The sequence below is a fragment of the Oryctolagus cuniculus genome, chromosome 10, assembly GCF_051225735.1.
Source record: "Oryctolagus cuniculus isolate XC-2025 breed Fujian yellow rabbit chromosome 10, ASM5122573v1, whole genome shotgun sequence".
Classification (NCBI taxonomy): domain Eukaryota; kingdom Metazoa; phylum Chordata; class Mammalia; order Lagomorpha; family Leporidae; genus Oryctolagus; species Oryctolagus cuniculus.
The window spans coordinates 74,302,013-74,318,125 of record NC_142876.1 but is presented as its reverse complement, the minus strand read 5'-3'; the positions used below and the strand labels follow the sequence as shown (position 1 = coordinate 74,318,125).

Sequence of the window (16,113 nt, the reverse complement as noted above, 5' to 3'; positions counted from 1 at the left end):
GTCCAATCCGAGTTGCTCCCCACAGAGACCACAGGCTGTGTGCTGCCTGCCTGCCACGGACCCTCTGTCCCGGGGAGGTCCTGTGGGCACGCAGCCTGTGGCCGCGGGTCTCTGCCTGGCCTGCCAAAAGGGTGCCCCGTTTGGATGCTGTGTGAGTCAGGGCTGATGGGGGAGAGGGGGACAGAGAGAGGAGAGAGAGACAGAGAGAGAGAGAGAAAGAGAGAGAGACGTGTAGGTGTTGGTGTAAGTCAGAGACAGAGGGAGAGGGTGCCTGTATTGCCTGCGAGGCTTGGTGTGGGGTCCCTCCTTTGCGCTCTGGAGGGCTTCCGCGGCTGTGGCGCGTGGCCGCCGCACGGCCAGGTGGCGCAGAGGGCCCGCGGGTTGGGCTGCGCGAGGCACCGGGCCCTGAGTGGTGGGCAACCGCGCCCTGGCGTCGTCTTCGGGCGGTGGTCGTGGTCGTGGTCGTGGTCACAGTCATTGGGCTCCCTGGGAGACAGGAGCCCGGGAGGGGCGGTGGGAGTGCAGGTGCCGGGAGCTGCTGGTGCGGCGGGCTGCGGGGTTGGGGCGGCCGGCAGGGGAGCGCCCTGGCGGGCGGTGAGTCGCTGGTTTGGGGTTGGAGGGGGCGCGCTGGATGGCGCGGGGCGTGGCCTGTGTCCCGGGGTGGGCCCCGGGGTTGGCGGTGGGGCTGCGGCAGCCGGGGACAGCTGGCCGGCCCGCCCGTGCCCGTGCCCGTGCCCGTGCCCGTGCCCGTGCCCAGGCCCAGGCCCAGGCCCAGGCCCAGGCCCAGGCCCGAGGCGCGGGCGGGCTGGGGCTGCCAGGTGGAGGGGTCGGGCTTCTGCCCCCTGCTGGAGCTGCGTTGGGGGTCGCAGGGGTCCCGGCGTGCGGGCTGGCGGATGGGGGCGTGGCTAGGCAGCCAGCCAAAGGCGAGCAAAAGGGGAGGGTGCCGCGGGGCAAAAGCCTACAGCACCCGGTATTCCCAGGCGGTCTCCCATCCAAGTACTAACCAGGCCCGACCCTGCTTAGCTTCCGAGATCAGACGAGATCGGGCGCGTTCAGGGTGGTATGGCCGTAGACGCCAGAGGCCGCCTCCAGGCCCCTCTTGAGTGCGCGCCCGCACAGCCGCCGCCGCCGCCGCCGCCGCCTCCTCTTCCTGCCCGCTCCCCGCTCTCACTCCCATTCCCATTCCCATTCCCACTCCCGCTCCCGCTCCCGCTGCCGCTTCTCCTCCGCCTCCTCCCTCTTTTCTCTTCTCTTCTCTTCTCCTCCTCCCCCCCCTCCTCCTCAGCCGCCCTCCGCCTAGCCCTGCACCAGTGCCCGAACTCCAGCCCTCCGCCTGCCCAGCCCAGGACCTGCAGCACCGGGCGCCCAGTCGGCACGCTGCCGCCAAGCCAAGGGGAGCCAACCTCCTCCGGCTGCCGCTGGCCACAGGGAACTCCTACTCTCTCTTTCTAGGCCGGATCCCCTGCCTGCCGCCAACGCCCAGCCACACGCCAGCCGTGCCCGGCAGCCTCCACGCCTGCCCAGGGCTGCGCCCCGCGGCTCGCGGGTCCCGGCACCAGGGGGTTCGGCGCCCCACACCACCGCGGCCCGGGCCTTCCCTCCTACCCGGCCGCCAGCAGCCCCCCCACCGCTGACGCACAGGTCGCCCGCCCTCCCCCGGCACGGCCGCCGCGCCTCCACACACTCCCACGCCGCGAGGACAGCTGAGGGCCTGGGGACCCTTGTCCCCGCTCGGTCACGGGGGCCCAAGTGGGGCAGCAGGTCGGGAAGGAGGGCGGCAGCGTACGGAATCACCCCCGCCGCACGCTCGCGTGGGCACTCACACACACACACACACACACACACGCCTACACAAGGGGCACACAGTCGCACACCCCGACACCCTTCGTGGCACAGAGGGATTTCCGTCCTCAGCGCCCGTTCCCTCACGGGAGGGTGGGGCGCTTCAGCGCGACCCGCACCCTCCAGCCCGGCAGCCAGTTCGAGACCACAGGCTGTGTGCTGCCTGCCTGCCACGGACCCTCTGTCCCGGGGAGGTCCTGTGGGCACGCAGCCTGTGGCCGCGGGTCTCTGCCTGGCCTGCCAAAAGGGTGCCCCGTTTGGATGCTGTGTGAGTCAGGGCTGATGGGGGAGAGGGGGACAGAGAGAGGAGAGAGAGACAGAGAGAGAGAGAGAAAGAGAGAGAGACGTGTAGGTGTTGGTGTAAGTCAGAGACAGAGGGAGAGGGTGCCTGTATTGCCTGCGAGGCTTGGTGTGGGGTCCCTCCTTTGCGCTCTGGAGGGCTTCCGCGGCTGTGGCGCGTGGCCGCCGCACGGCCAGGTGGCGCAGAGGGCCCGCGGGTTGGGCTGCGCGAGGCACCGGGCCCTGAGTGGTGGGCAACCGCGCCCTGGCGTCGTCTTCGGGCGGTGGTCGTGGTCGTGGTCGTGGTCACAGTCATTGGGCTCCCTGGGAGACAGGAGCCCGGGAGGGGCGGTGGGAGTGCAGGTGCCGGGAGCTGCTGGTGCGGCGGGCTGCGGGGTTGGGGCGGCCGGCAGGGGAGCGCCCTGGCGGGCGGTGAGTCGCTGGTTTGGGGTTGGAGGGGGCGCGCTGGATGCCGCGGGGCGTGGCCTGTGTCCCGGGGTGGGCCCCGGGGTTGGCGGTGGGGCTGCGGCAGCCGGGGACAGCTGGCCGGCCCGCCCGTGCCCGTGCCCGTGCCCGTGCCCGTGCCCGTGCCCAGGCCCAGGCCCAGGCCCAGGCCCAGGCCCAGGCCCGAGGCGCGGGCGGGCTGGGGCTGCCAGGTGGAGGGGTCGGGCTTCTGCCCCCTGCTGGAGCTGCGTTGGGGGTCGCAGGGGTCCCGGCGTGCGGGCTGGCGGATGGGGGCGTGGCTAGGCAGCCAGCCAAAGGCGAGCAAAAGGGGAGGGTGCCGCGGGGCAAAAGCCTACAGCACCCGGTATTCCCAGGCGGTCTCCCATCCAAGTACTAACCAGGCCCGACCCTGCTTAGCTTCCGAGATCAGACGAGATCGGGCGCGTTCAGGGTGGTATGGCCGTAGACGCCAGAGGCCGCCTCCAGGCCGCCCTTGAGTGCGCGCCCGCACAGCCGCCGCCGCCGCCGCCGCCGCCGCCGCCGCCTCCTCCTCCTCCTCCTCCTGCCCGCTCCCCGCTCTCACTCCCATTCCCATTCCCATTCCCATTCCCATTCCCACTCCCGCTCCCGCTCCCGCTGCCGCTTCTCCTCCGCCTCCTCCCTCTTTTCTCTTCTCTTCTCTTCTCCTCCTCCCCCCCCTCCTCCTCAGCCGCCCTCCGCCTAGCCCTGCACCAGTGCCCGAACTCCAGCCCTCCGCCTGCCCAGCCCAGGACCTGCAGCACCGGGCGCCCAGTCGGCACGCTGCCGCCAAGCCAAGGGGAGCCAACCTCCTCCGGCTGCCGCTGGCCACAGGGAACTCCTACTCTCTCTTTCTAGGCCGGATCCCCTGCCTGCCGCCATCGCCCAGCCACACGCCAGCCGTGCCCGGCAGCCTCCACGCCTGCCCAGGGCTGCGCCCCGCGGCTCGCGGGTCCCGGCACCAGGGGGTTCGGCGCCCCACACCACCGCGGCCCGGGCCTTCCCTCCTACCCGGCCGCCAGCAGCCCCCCCACCGCTGACGCACAGGTCGCCCGCCCTCCCCCGGCACGGCCGCCGCGCCTCCACACACTCCCACGCCGCGAGGACAGCTGAGGGCCTGGGGACCCTTGTCCCCGCTCGGTCACGGGGGCCCAAGTGGGGCAGCAGGTCGGGAAGGAGGGCGGCAGCGCACGGAATCACCCCCGCCGCACGCTCGCGTGGGCACTCACACACACACACACACACACACACACACACACACACACGCCTACACAAGGGGCACACAGTCGCACACCCCGACACCCTTCGTGGCACAGAGGGATTTCCGTCCTCAGCGCCCGTTCCCTCACGGGAGGGTGGGGCGCTTCAGCGCGACCCGCACCCTCCAGCCCGGCAGCCAGTTCGAGACTGTCGCTCCCCCTCTTCATGGAGGAACGACACAGGACCCTGCGCTGTTCTTTCGTCTGCTCGGCCCTCCCCGGGTTTGCTGCTGGTTCTTCCCGGGTTGGCTACCGTCCCTTCCACCTCCGTGGAAGGGCGGTTCCCCCTGCCACATTCCCCACTTCCGCGGGGGAGCGGCACACCGCCGGCCGGCCGGCCGGCTCTCTCGGGGGCTGCACAGGTGTTCCCCTTAGATGTTCCTGGTGCATGTTGTCTCTCTCCTCCTTTATAGTCCTCTTCCGCCAATCCCAACTCGGCTGCCCACACGCCAAGTACGCTGCTCTCCTCCAATCAGGAGCAGGATCAGCTCCTGGAGGTCATCACTCAAGTTGGCAAGAGGCAGCTGCATAGAAGCTGTTTTCTCCTCTCCCAGCGCCATATTGTGGGAGAGCAGATGCATAGAATAAGTCTTAATTCCAGTAACTCAGTCCAATCCGAGTTGCTCCCCACAGAGACCACAGGCTGTGTGCTGCCTGCCTGCCACGGACCCTCTGTCCCGGGGAGGTCCTGTGGGCACGCAGCCTGTGGCCGCGGGTCTCTGCCTGGCCTGCCAAAAGGGTGCCCCGTTTGGATGCTGTGTGAGTCAGGGCTGATGGGGGAGAGGGGGACAGAGAGAGGAGAGAGAGACAGAGAGAGAGAGAGAAAGAGAGAGAGACGTGTAGGTGTTGGTGTAAGTCAGAGACAGAGGGAGAGGGTGCCTGTATTGCCTGCGAGGCTTGGTGTGGGGTCCCTCCTTTGCGCTCTGGAGGGCTTCCGCGGCTGTGGCGCGTGGCCGCCGCACGGCCAGGTGGCGCAGAGGGCCCGCGGGTTGGGCTGCGCGAGGCACCGGGCCCTGAGTGGTGGGCAACCGCGCCCTGGCGTCGTCTTCGGGCGGTGGTCGTGGTCGTGGTCGTGGTCACAGTCATTGGGCTCCCTGGGAGACAGGAGCCCGGGAGGGGCGGTGGGAGTGCAGGTGCCGGGAGCTGCTGGTGCGGCGGGCTGCGGGGTTGGGGCGGCCGGCAGGGGAGCGCCCTGGCGGGCGGTGAGTCGCTGGTTTGGGGTTGGAGGGGGCGCGCTGGATGGCGCGGGGCGTGGCCTGTGTCCCGGGGTGGGCCCCGGGGTTGGCGGTGGGGCTGCGGCAGCCGGGGACAGCTGGCCGGCCCGCCCGTGCCCGTGCCCGTGCCCGTGCCCAGGCCCAGGCCCGAGGCGCGGGCGGGCTGGGGCTGCCAGGTGGAGGGGTCGGGCTTCTGCCCCCTGCTGGAGCTGCGTTGGGGGTCGCAGGGGTCCCGGCGTGCGGGCTGGCGGATGGGGGCGTGGCTAGGCAGCCAGCCAAAGGCGAGCAAAAGGGGAGGGTGCCGCGGGGCAAAAGCCTACAGCACCCGGTATTCCCAGGCGGTCTCCCATCCAAGTACTAACCAGGCCCGACCCTGCTTAGCTTCCGAGATCAGACGAGATCGGGCGCGTTCAGGGTGGTATGGCCGTAGACGCCAGAGGCTGCCTCCAGGCCCCTCTTGAGTGCGCGCCCGCACAGCCGCCGCCGCCGCCGCCGCCTCCTCCTCCTCCTCCTGCCCGCTCCCCGCTCTCACTCCCATTCCCATTCCCATTCCCGCTCCCGCTCCCGCTCACGCTCCCGCTCCCGCTGCCGCTTCTCCTCCGCCTCCTCCCTCTTTTCTCTTCTCTTCTCTTCTCCTCCTCCCCCCCCCTCCTCCTCAGCCGCCCTCCGCCTAGCCCTGCACCAGTGTCCGAACTCCAGCCCTCCGCCTGCCCAGCCCAGGACCTGCAGCACCGGGCGCCCAGTCGGCACGCTGCCGCCAAGCCAAGGGGAGCCAACCTCCTCCGGCTGCCGCTGGCCACAGGGAACTCCTACTCTCTCTTTCTAGGCCGGATCCCCTGCCTGCCGCCATCGCCCAGCCACACGCCAGCCGTGCCCGGCAGCCTCCACGCCTGCCCAGGGCTGCGCCCCGCGGCTCGCGGGTCCCGGCACCAGGGGGTTCGGCGCCCCACACCACCGCGGCCCGGGCCTTCCCTCCTACCCGGCCGCCAGCAGCCCCCCCACCGCTGACGCACAGGTCGCCCGCCCTCCCCCGGCACGGCCGCCGCGCCTCCACACACTCCCACGCCGCGAGGACAGCTGAGGGCCTGGGGACCCTTGTCCCCGCTCGGTCACGGGGGCCCAAGTGGGGCAGCAGGTCGGGAAGGAGGGCGGCAGCGCACGGAATCACCCCCGCCGCACGCTCGCGTGGGCACTCACACACACACACACACACACACGCCTACACAAGGGGCACACAGTCGCACACCCCGACACCCTTCGTGGCACAGAGGGATTTCCGTCCTCAGCGCCCGTTCCCTCACGGGAGGGTGGGGCGCTTCAGCGCGACCCGCACCCTCCAGCCCGGCAGCCAGTTCGAGACCACAGGCTGTGTGCTGCCTGCCTGCCACGGACCCTCTGTCCCGGGGAGGTCCTGTGGGCACGCAGCCTGTGGCCGCGGGTCTCTGCCTGGCCTGCCAAAAGGGTGCCCCGTTTGGATGCTGTGTGAGTCAGGGCTGATGGGGGAGAGGGGGACAGAGAGAGGAGAGAGAGACAGAGAGAGAGAGAGAAAGAGAGAGAGACGTGTAGGTGTTGGTGTAAGTCAGAGACAGAGGGAGAGGGTGCCTGTATTGCCTGCGAGGCTTGGTGTGGGGTCCCTCCTTTGCGCTCTGGAGGGCTTCCGCGGCTGTGGCGCGTGGCCGCCGCACGGCCAGGTGGCGCAGAGGGCCCGCGGGTTGGGCTGCGCGAGGCACCGGGCCCTGAGTGGTGGGCAACCGCGCCCTGGCGTCGTCTTCGGGCGGTGGTCGTGGTCGTGGTCGTGGTCACAGTCATTGGGCTCCCTGGGAGACAGGAGCCCGGGAGGGGCGGTGGGAGTGCAGGTGCCGGGAGCTGCTGGTGCGGCGGGCTGCGGGGTTGGGGCGGCCGGCAGGGGAGCGCCCTGGCGGGCGGTGAGTCGCTGGTTTGGGGTTGGAGGGGGCGCGCTGGATGCCGCGGGGCGTGGCCTGTGTCCCGGGGTGGGCCCCGGGGTTGGCGGTGGGGCTGCGGCAGCCGGGGACTGCTGGCCGGCCCGCCCGTGCCCGTGCCCGTGCCCGTGCCCGTGCCCGTGCCCAGGCCCAGGCCCAGGCCCAGGCCCAGGCCCAGGCCCGAGGCGCGGGCGGGCTGGGGCTGCCAGGTGGAGGGGTCGGGCTTCTGCCCCCTGCTGGAGCTGCGTTGGGGGTCGCAGGGGTCCCGGCGTGCGGGCTGGCGGATGGGGGCGTGGCTAGGCAGCCAGCCAAAGGCGAGCAAAAGGGGAGGGTGCCGCGGGGCAAAAGCCTACAGCACCCGGTATTCCCAGGCGGTCTCCCATCCAAGTACTAACCAGGCCCGACCCTGCTTAGCTTCCGAGATCAGACGAGATCGGGCGCGTTCAGGGTGGTATGGCCGTAGACGCCAGAGGCCGCCTCCAGGCCGCCCTTGAGTGCGCGCCCGCACAGCCGCCGCCGCCGCCGCCGCCGCCGCCGCCGCCTCCTCCTCCTCCTCCTCCTGCCCGCTCCCCGCTCTCACTCCCATTCCCATTCCCATTCCCATTCCCATTCCCACTCCCGCTCCCGCTCCCGCTGCCGCTTCTCCTCCGCCTCCTCCCTCTTTTCTCTTCTCTTCTCTTCTCCTCCTCCCCCCCCTCCTCCTCAGCCGCCCTCCGCCTAGCCCTGCACCAGTGCCCGAACTCCAGCCCTCCGCCTGCCCAGCCCAGGACCTGCAGCACCGGGCGCCCAGTCGGCACGCTGCCGCCAAGCCAAGGGGAGCCAACCTCCTCCGGCTGCCGCTGGCCACAGGGAACTCCTACTCTCTCTTTCTAGGCCGGATCCCCTGCCTGCCGCCATCGCCCAGCCACACGCCAGCCGTGCCCGGCAGCCTCCACGCCTGCCCAGGGCTGCGCCCCGCGGCTCGCGGGTCCCGGCACCAGGGGGTTCGGCGCCCCACACCACCGCGGCCCGGGCCTTCCCTCCTACCCGGCCGCCAGCAGCCCCCCCACCGCTGACGCACAGGTCGCCCGCCCTCCCCCGGCACGGCCGCCGCGCCTCCACACACTCCCACGCCGCGAGGACAGCTGAGGGCCTGGGGACCCTTGTCCCCGCTCGGTCACGGGGGCCCAAGTGGGGCAGCAGGTCGGGAAGGAGGGCGGCAGCGCACGGAATCACCCCCGCCGCACGCTCGCGTGGGCACTCACACACACACACACACACACACACACACACACACACGCCTACACAAGGGGCACACAGTCGCACACCCCGACACCCTTCGTGGCACAGAGGGATTTCCGTCCTCAGCGCCCGTTCCCTCACGGGAGGGTGGGGCGCTTCAGCGCGACCCGCACCCTCCAGCCCGGCAGCCAGTTCGAGACTGTCGCTCCCCCTCTTCATGGAGGAACGACACAGGACCCTGCGCTGTTCTTTCGTCTGCTCGGCCCTCCCCGGGTTTGCTGCTGGTTCTTCCCGGGTTGGCTACCGTCCCTTCCACCTCCGTGGAAGGGCGGTTCCCCCTGCCACATTCCCCACTTCCGCGGGGGAGCGGCACACCGCCGGCCGGCCGGCCGGCTCTCTCGGGGGCTGCACAGGTGTTCCCCTTAGATGTTCCTGGTGCATGTTGTCTCTCTCCTCCTTTATAGTCCTCTTCCGCCAATCCCAACTCGGCTGCCCACACGCCAAGTACGCTGCTCTCCTCCAATCAGGAGCAGGATCAGCTCCTGGAGGTCATCACTCAAGTTGGCAAGAGGCAGCTGCATAGAAGCTGTTTTCTCCTCTCCCAGCGCCATATTGTGGGAGAGCAGATGCATAGAATAAGTCTTAATTCCAGTAACTCAGTCCAATCCGAGTTGCTCCCCACAGAGACCACAGGCTGTGTGCTGCCTGCCTGCCACGGACCCTCTGTCCCGGGGAGGTCCTGTGGGCACGCAGCCTGTGGCCGCGGGTCTCTGCCTGGCCTGCCAAAAGGGTGCCCCGTTTGGATGCTGTGTGAGTCAGGGCTGATGGGGGAGAGGGGGACAGAGAGAGGAGAGAGAGACAGAGAGAGAGAGAGAAAGAGAGAGAGACGTGTAGGTGTTGGTGTAAGTCAGAGACAGAGGGAGAGGGTGCCTGTATTGCCTGCGAGGCTTGGTGTGGGGTCCCTCCTTTGCGCTCTGGAGGGCTTCCGCGGCTGTGGCGCGTGGCCGCCGCACGGCCAGGTGGCGCAGAGGGCCCGCGGGTTGGGCTGCGCGAGGCACCGGGCCCTGAGTGGTGGGCAACCGCGCCCTGGCGTCGTCTTCGGGCGGTGGTCGTGGTCGTGGTCGTGGTCACAGTCATTGGGCTCCCTGGGAGACAGGAGCCCGGGAGGGGCGGTGGGAGTGCAGGTGCCGGGAGCTGCTGGTGCGGCGGGCTGCGGGGTTGGGGCGGCCGGCAGGGGAGCGCCCTGGCGGGCGGTGAGTCGCTGGTTTGGGGTTGGAGGGGGCGCGCTGGATGGCGCGGGGCGTGGCCTGTGTCCCGGGGTGGGCCCCGGGGTTGGCGGTGGGGCTGCGGCAGCCGGGGACAGCTGGCCGGCCCGCCCGTGCCCGTGCCCGTGCCCGTGCCCAGGCCCAGGCCCGAGGCGCGGGCGGGCTGGGGCTGCCAGGTGGAGGGGTCGGGCTTCTGCCCCCTGCTGGAGCTGCGTTGGGGGTCGCAGGGGTCCCGGCGTGCGGGCTGGCGGATGGGGGCGTGGCTAGGCAGCCAGCCAAAGGCGAGCAAAAGGGGAGGGTGCCGCGGGGCAAAAGCCTACAGCACCCGGTATTCCCAGGCGGTCTCCCATCCAAGTACTAACCAGGCCCGACCCTGCTTAGCTTCCGAGATCAGACGAGATCGGGCGCGTTCAGGGTGGTATGGCCGTAGACGCCAGAGGCTGCCTCCAGGCCCCTCTTGAGTGCGCGCCCGCACAGCCGCCGCCGCCGCCGCCGCCTCCTCCTCCTCCTCCTGCCCGCTCCCCGCTCTCACTCCCATTCCCATTCCCATTCCCGCTCCCGCTCCCGCTCACGCTCCCGCTCCCGCTGCCGCTTCTCCTCCGCCTCCTCCCTCTTTTCTCTTCTCTTCTCTTCTCCTCCTCCCCCCCCCTCCTCCTCAGCCGCCCTCCGCCTAGCCCTGCACCAGTGCCCGAACTCCAGCCCTCCGCCTGCCCAGCCCAGGACCTGCAGCACCGGGCGCCCAGTCGGCACGCTGCCGCCAAGCCAAGGGGAGCCAACCTCCTCCGGCTGCCGCTGGCCACAGGGAACTCCTACTCTCTCTTTCTAGGCCGGATCCCCTGCCTGCCGCCATCGCCCAGCCACACGCCAGCCGTGCCCGGCAGCCTCCACGCCTGCCCAGGGCTGCGCCCCGCGGCTCGCGGGTCCCGGCACCAGGGGGTTCGGCGCCCCACACCACCGCGGCCCGGGCCTTCCCTCCTACCCGGCCGCCAGCAGCCCCCCCACCGCTGACGCACAGGTCGCCCGCCCTCCCCCGGCACGGCCGCCGCGCCTCCACACACTCCCACGCCGCGAGGACAGCTGAGGGCCTGGGGACCCTTGTCCCCGCTCGGTCACGGGGGCCCAAGTGGGGCAGCAGGTCGGGAAGGAGGGCGGCAGCGCACGGAATCACCCCCGCCGCACGCTCGCGTGGGCACTCACACACACACACACACACACACACACACACGCCTACACAAGGGGCACACAGTCGCACACCCCGACACCCTTCGTGGCACAGAGGGATTTCCGTCCTCAGCGCCCGTTCCCTCACGGGAGGGTGGGGCGCTTCAGCGCGACCCGCACCCTCCAGCCCGGCAGCCAGTTCGAGACTGTCGCTCCCCCTCTTCATGGAGGAACGACACAGGACCCTGCGCTGTTCTTTCGTCTGCTCGGCCCTCCCCGGGTTTGCTGCTGGTTCTTCCCGGGTTGGCTACCGTCCCTTCCACCTCCGTGGAAGGGCGGTTCCCCCTGCCACATTCCCCACTTCCGCGGGGGAGCGGCACACCGCCGGCCGGCCGGCCGGCTCTCTCGGGGGCTGCACAGGTGTTCCCCTTAGATGTTCCTGGTGCATGTTGTCTCTCTCCTCCTTTATAGTCCTCTTCCGCCAATCCCAACTCGGCTGCCCACACGCCAAGTACGCTGCTCTCCTCCAATCAGGAGCAGGATCAGCTCCTGGAGGTCATCACTCAAGTTGGCAAGAGGCAGCTGCATAGAAGCTGTTTTCTCCTCTCCCAGCGCCATATTGTGGGAGAGCAGATGCATAGAATAAGTCTTAATTCCAGTAACTCAGTCCAATCCGAGTTGCTCCCCACAGAGACCACAGGCTGTGTGCTGCCTGCCTGCCACGGACCCTCTGTCCCGGGGAGGTCCTGTGGGCACGCAGCCTGTGGCCGCGGGTCTCTGCCTGGCCTGCCAAAAGGGTGCCCCGTTTGGATGCTGTGTGAGTCAGGGCTGATGGGGGAGAGGGGGACAGAGAGAGGAGAGAGAGACAGAGAGAGAGAGAGAAAGAGAGAGAGACGTGTAGGTGTTGGTGTAAGTCAGAGACAGAGGGAGAGGGTGCCTGTATTGCCTGCGAGGCTTGGTGTGGGGTCCCTCCTTTGCGCTCTGGAGGGCTTCCGCGGCTGTGGCGCGTGGCCGCCGCACGGCCAGGTGGCGCAGAGGGCCCGCGGGTTGGGCTGCGCGAGGCACCGGGCCCTGAGTGGTGGGCAACCGCGCCCTGGCGTCGTCTTCGGGCGGTGGTCGTGGTCGTGGTCGTGGTCACAGTCATTGGGCTCCCTGGGAGACAGGAGCCCGGGAGGGGCGGTGGGAGTGCAGGTGCCGGGAGCTGCTGGTGCGGCGGGCTGCGGGGTTGGGGCGGCCGGCAGGGGAGCGCCCTGGCGGGCGGTGAGTCGCTGGTTTGGGGTTGGAGGGGGCGCGCTGGATGGCGCGGGGCGTGGCCTGTGTCCCGGGGTGGGCCCCGGGGTTGGCGGTGGGGCTGCGGCAGCCGGGGACAGCTGGCCGGCCCGCCCGTGCCCGTGCCCGTGCCCGTGCCCGTGCCCAGGCCCAGGCCCAGGCCCAGGCCCAGGCCCAGGCCCGAGGCGCGGGCGGGCTGGGGCTGCCAGGTGGAGGGGTCGGGCTTCTGCCCCCTGCTGGAGCTGCGTTGGGGGTCGCAGGGGTCCCGGCGTGCGGGCTGGCGGATGGGGGCGTGGCTAGGCAGCCAGCCAAAGGCGAGCAAAAGGGGAGGGTGCCGCGGGGCAAAAGCCTACAGCACCCGGTATTCCCAGGCGGTCTCCCATCCAAGTACTAACCAGGCCCGACCCTGCTTAGCTTCCGAGATCAGACGAGATCGGGCGCGTTCAGGGTGGTATGGCCGTAGACGCCAGAGGCCGCCTCCAGGCCCCTCTTGAGTGCGCGCCCGCACAGCCGCCGCCGCCGCCGCCGCCGCCGCCGCCGCCGCCGCCTCCTCTTCCTGCCCGCTCCCCGCTCTCACTCCCATTCCCATTCCCATTCCCACTCCCGCTCCCGCTCCCGCTGCCGCTTCTCCTCCGCCTCCTCCCTCTTTTCTCTTCTCTTCTCTTCTCCTCCTCCCCCCCCTCCTCCTCAGCCGCCCTCCGCCTAGCCCTGCACCAGTGCCCGAACTCCAGCCCTCCGCCTGCCCAGCCCAGGACCTGCAGCACCGGGCGCCCAGTCGGCACGCTGCCGCCAAGCCAAGGGGAGCCAACCTCCTCCGGCTGCCGCTGGCCACAGGGAACTCCTACTCTCTCTTTCTAGGCCGGATCCCCTGCCTGCCGCCAACGCCCAGCCACACGCCAGCCGTGCCCGGCAGCCTCCACGCCTGCCCAGGGCTGCGCCCCGCGGCTCGCGGGTCCCGGCACCAGGGGGTTCGGCGCCCCACACCACCGCGGCCCGGGCCTTCCCTCCTACCCGGCCGCCAGCAGCCCCCCCACCGCTGACGCACAGGTCGCCCGCCCTCCCCCGGCACGGCCGCCGCGCCTCCACACACTCCCACGCCGCGAGGACAGCTGAGGGCCTGGGGACCCTTGTCCCCGCTCGGTCACGGGGGCCCAAGTGGGGCAGCAGGTCGGGAAGGAGGGCGGCAGCGTACGGAATCACCCCCGCCGCACGCTCGCGTGGGCACTCACACACACACACACACACACACACGCCTACACAAGGGGCACACAGTCGCACACCCCGACACCCTTCGTGGCACAGAGGGATTTCCGTCCTCAGCGCCCGTTCCCTCACGGGAGGGTGGGGCGCTTCAGCGCGACCCGCACCCTCCAGCCCGGCAGCCAGTTCGAGACCACAGGCTGTGTGCTGCCTGCCTGCCACGGACCCTCTGTCCCGGGGAGGTCCTGTGGGCACGCAGCCTGTGGCCGCGGGTCTCTGCCTGGCCTGCCAAAAGGGTGCCCCGTTTGGATGCTGTGTGAGTCAGGGCTGATGGGGGAGAGGGGGACAGAGAGAGGAGAGAGAGACAGAGAGAGAGAGAGAAAGAGAGAGAGACGTGTAGGTGTTGGTGTAAGTCAGAGACAGAGGGAGAGGGTGCCTGTATTGCCTGCGAGGCTTGGTGTGGGGTCCCTCCTTTGCGCTCTGGAGGGCTTCCGCGGCTGTGGCGCGTGGCCGCCGCATGGCCAGGTGGCGCAGAGGGCCCGCGGGTTGGGCTGCGCGAGGCACCGGGCCCTGAGTGGTGGGCAACCGCGCCCTGGCGTCGTCTTCGGGCGGTGGTCGTGGTCGTGGTCGTGGTCACAGTCATTGGGCTCCCTGGGAGACAGGAGCCCGGGAGGGGCGGTGGGAGTGCAGGTGCCGGGAGCTGCTGGTGCGGCGGGCTGCGGGGTTGGGGCGGCCGGCAGGGGAGCGCCCTGGCGGGCGGTGAGTCGCTGGTTTGGGGTTGGAGGGGGCGCGCTGGATGCCGCGGGGCGTGGCCTGTGTCCCGGGGTGGGCCCCGGGGTTGGCGGTGGGGCTGCGGCAGCCGGGGACAGCTGGCCGGCCCGCCCGTGCCTGTGCCCGTGCCCGTGCCCGTGCCCGTGCCCAGGCCCAGGCCCAGGCCCAGGCCCAGGCCCAGGCCCGAGGCGCGGGCGGGCTGGGGCTGCCAGGTGGAGGGGTCGGGCTTCTGCCCCCTGCTGGAGCTGCGTTGGGGGTCGCAGGGGTCCCGGCGTGCGGGCTGGCGGATGGGGGCGTGGCTAGGCAGCCAGCCAAAGGCGAGCAAAAGGGGAGGGTGCCGCGGGGCAAAAGCCTACAGCACCCGGTATTCCCAGGCGGTCTCCCATCCAAGTACTAACCAGGCCCGACCCTGCTTAGCTTCCGAGATCAGACGAGATCGGGCGCGTTCAGGGTGGTATGGCCGTAGACGCCAGAGGCCGCCTCCAGGCCGCCCTTGAGTGCGCGCCCGCACAGCCGCCGCCGCCGCCGCCTCCGCCGCCGCCGCCTCCTCCTCCTCCTCCTCCTGCCCGCTCCCCGCTCTCACTCCCATTCCCATTCCCATTCCCATTCCCATTCCCACTCCCGCTCCCGCTCCCGCTGCCGCTTCTCCTCCGCCTCCTCCCTCTTTTCTCTTCTCTTCTCTTCTCCTCCTCCCCCCCCTCCTCCTCAGCCGCCCTCCGCCTAGCCCTGCACCAGTGCCCGAACTCCAGCCCTCCGCCTGCCCAGCCCAGGACCTGCAGCACCGGGCGCCCAGTCGGCACGCTGCCGCCAAGCCAAGGGGAGCCAACCTCCTCCGGCTGCCGCTGGCCACAGGGAACTCCTACTCTCTCTTTCTAGGCCGGATCCCCTGCCTGCCGCCATCGCCCAGCCACACGCCAGCCGTGCCCGGCAGCCTCCACGCCTGCCCAGGGCTGCGCCCCGCGGCTCGCGGGTCCCGGCACCAGGGGGTTCGGCGCCCCACACCACCGCGGCCCGGGCCTTCCCTCCTACCCGGCCGCCAGCAGCCCCCCCACCGCTGACGCACAGGTCGCCCGCCCTCCCCCGGCACGGCCGCCGCGCCTCCACACACTCCCACGCCGCGAGGACAGCTGAGGGCCTGGGGACCCTTGTCCCCGCTCGGTCACGGGGGCCCAAGTGGGGCAGCAGGTCGGGAAGGAGGGCGGCAGCGCACGGAATCACCCCCGCCGCACGCTCGCGTGGGCACTCACACACACACACACACACACACACACACGCCTACACAAGGGGCACACAGTCGCACACCCCGACACCCTTCGTGGCACAGAGGGATTTCCGTCCTCAGCGCCCGTTCCCTCACGGGAGGGTGGGGCGCTTCAGCGCGACCCGCACCCTCCAGCCCGGCAGCCAGTTCGAGACTGTCGCTCCCCCTCTTCATGGAGGAACGACACAGGACCCTGCGCTGTTCTTTCGTCTGCTCGGCCCTCCCCGGGTTTGCTGCTGGTTCTTCCCGGGTTGGCTACCGTCCCTTCCACCTCCGTGGAAGGGCGGTTCCCCCTGCCACATTCCCCACTTCCGCGGGGGAGCGGCACACCGCCGGCCGGCCGGCCGGCTCTCTCGGGGGCTGCACAGGTGTTCCCCTTAGATGTTCCTGGTGCATGTTGTCTCTCTCCTCCTTTATAGTCCTCTTCCGCCAATCCCAACTCGGCTGCCCACACGCCAAGTACGCTGCTCTCCTCCAATCAGGAGCAGGATCAGCTCCTGGAGGTCATCACTCAAGTTGGCAAGAGGCAGCTGCATAGAAGCTGTTTTCTCCTCTCCCAGCGCCATATTGTGGGAGAGCAGATGCATAGAATAAGTCTTAATTCCAGTAACTCAGTCCAATCCGAGTTGCTCCCCACAGAGACCACAGGCTGTGTGCTGCCTGCCTGCCACGGACCCTCTGTCCCGGGGAGGTCCTGTGGGCACGCAGCCTGTGGCCGCGGGTCTCTGCCTGGCCTGCCAAAAGGGTGCCCCGTTTGGATGCTGTGTGAGTCAGGGCTGATGGGGGAGAGGGGGACAGAGAGAGGAGAGAGAGACAGAGAGAGAGAGAGAAAGAGAGAGAGACGTGTAGGTGTTGGTGTAAGTCAGAGACAGAGGGAGAGGGTGCCTGTATTGCCTGCGAGGCTTGGTGTGGGGTCCCTCCTTTGCGCTCTGGAGGGCTTCCGCGGCTGTGGCGCGTGGCCGCCGCACG

The 16,113-nt window shown here is 70.3% G+C and overlaps 7 non-coding genes across 7 annotated transcripts; all 7 read right to left on the bottom strand.

Moving 5' to 3' along the window:
- Positions 1–955: 955 nt before the first annotated feature.
- On the bottom strand, positions 956–1,074 carry LOC149124129 (5S ribosomal RNA). Its single transcript, XR_016215345.1, has one exon. It is a non-coding gene; the product is annotated as a 5S ribosomal RNA (ribosomal RNA).
- A 1,840-nt stretch (positions 1,075–2,914) lies between these two features.
- On the bottom strand, positions 2,915–3,033 carry LOC149124128 (5S ribosomal RNA). The gene has a single exon (XR_016215344.1). It is a non-coding gene; the product is annotated as a 5S ribosomal RNA (ribosomal RNA).
- A 2,336-nt stretch (positions 3,034–5,369) lies between these two features.
- Positions 5,370–5,488, bottom strand: LOC149124127 (5S ribosomal RNA). Its single transcript, XR_016215343.1, has one exon. It is a non-coding gene; the product is annotated as a 5S ribosomal RNA (ribosomal RNA).
- A 1,854-nt stretch (positions 5,489–7,342) lies between these two features.
- LOC149124126 (5S ribosomal RNA) lies at positions 7,343–7,461 on the bottom strand. The gene has a single exon (XR_016215342.1). It is a non-coding gene; the product is annotated as a 5S ribosomal RNA (ribosomal RNA).
- Positions 7,462–9,795: 2,334 nt separating this feature from the next.
- Positions 9,796–9,914, bottom strand: LOC149124125 (5S ribosomal RNA). The gene has a single exon (XR_016215341.1). It is a non-coding gene; the product is annotated as a 5S ribosomal RNA (ribosomal RNA).
- Positions 9,915–12,258: 2,344 nt separating this feature from the next.
- LOC149124124 (5S ribosomal RNA) lies at positions 12,259–12,377 on the bottom strand. The gene has a single exon (XR_016215340.1). It is a non-coding gene; the product is annotated as a 5S ribosomal RNA (ribosomal RNA).
- Positions 12,378–14,232: 1,855 nt separating this feature from the next.
- On the bottom strand, positions 14,233–14,351 carry LOC149124123 (5S ribosomal RNA). The gene has a single exon (XR_016215339.1). It is a non-coding gene; the product is annotated as a 5S ribosomal RNA (ribosomal RNA).
- Between the last annotated feature and the right edge of the window lie 1,762 nt (positions 14,352–16,113).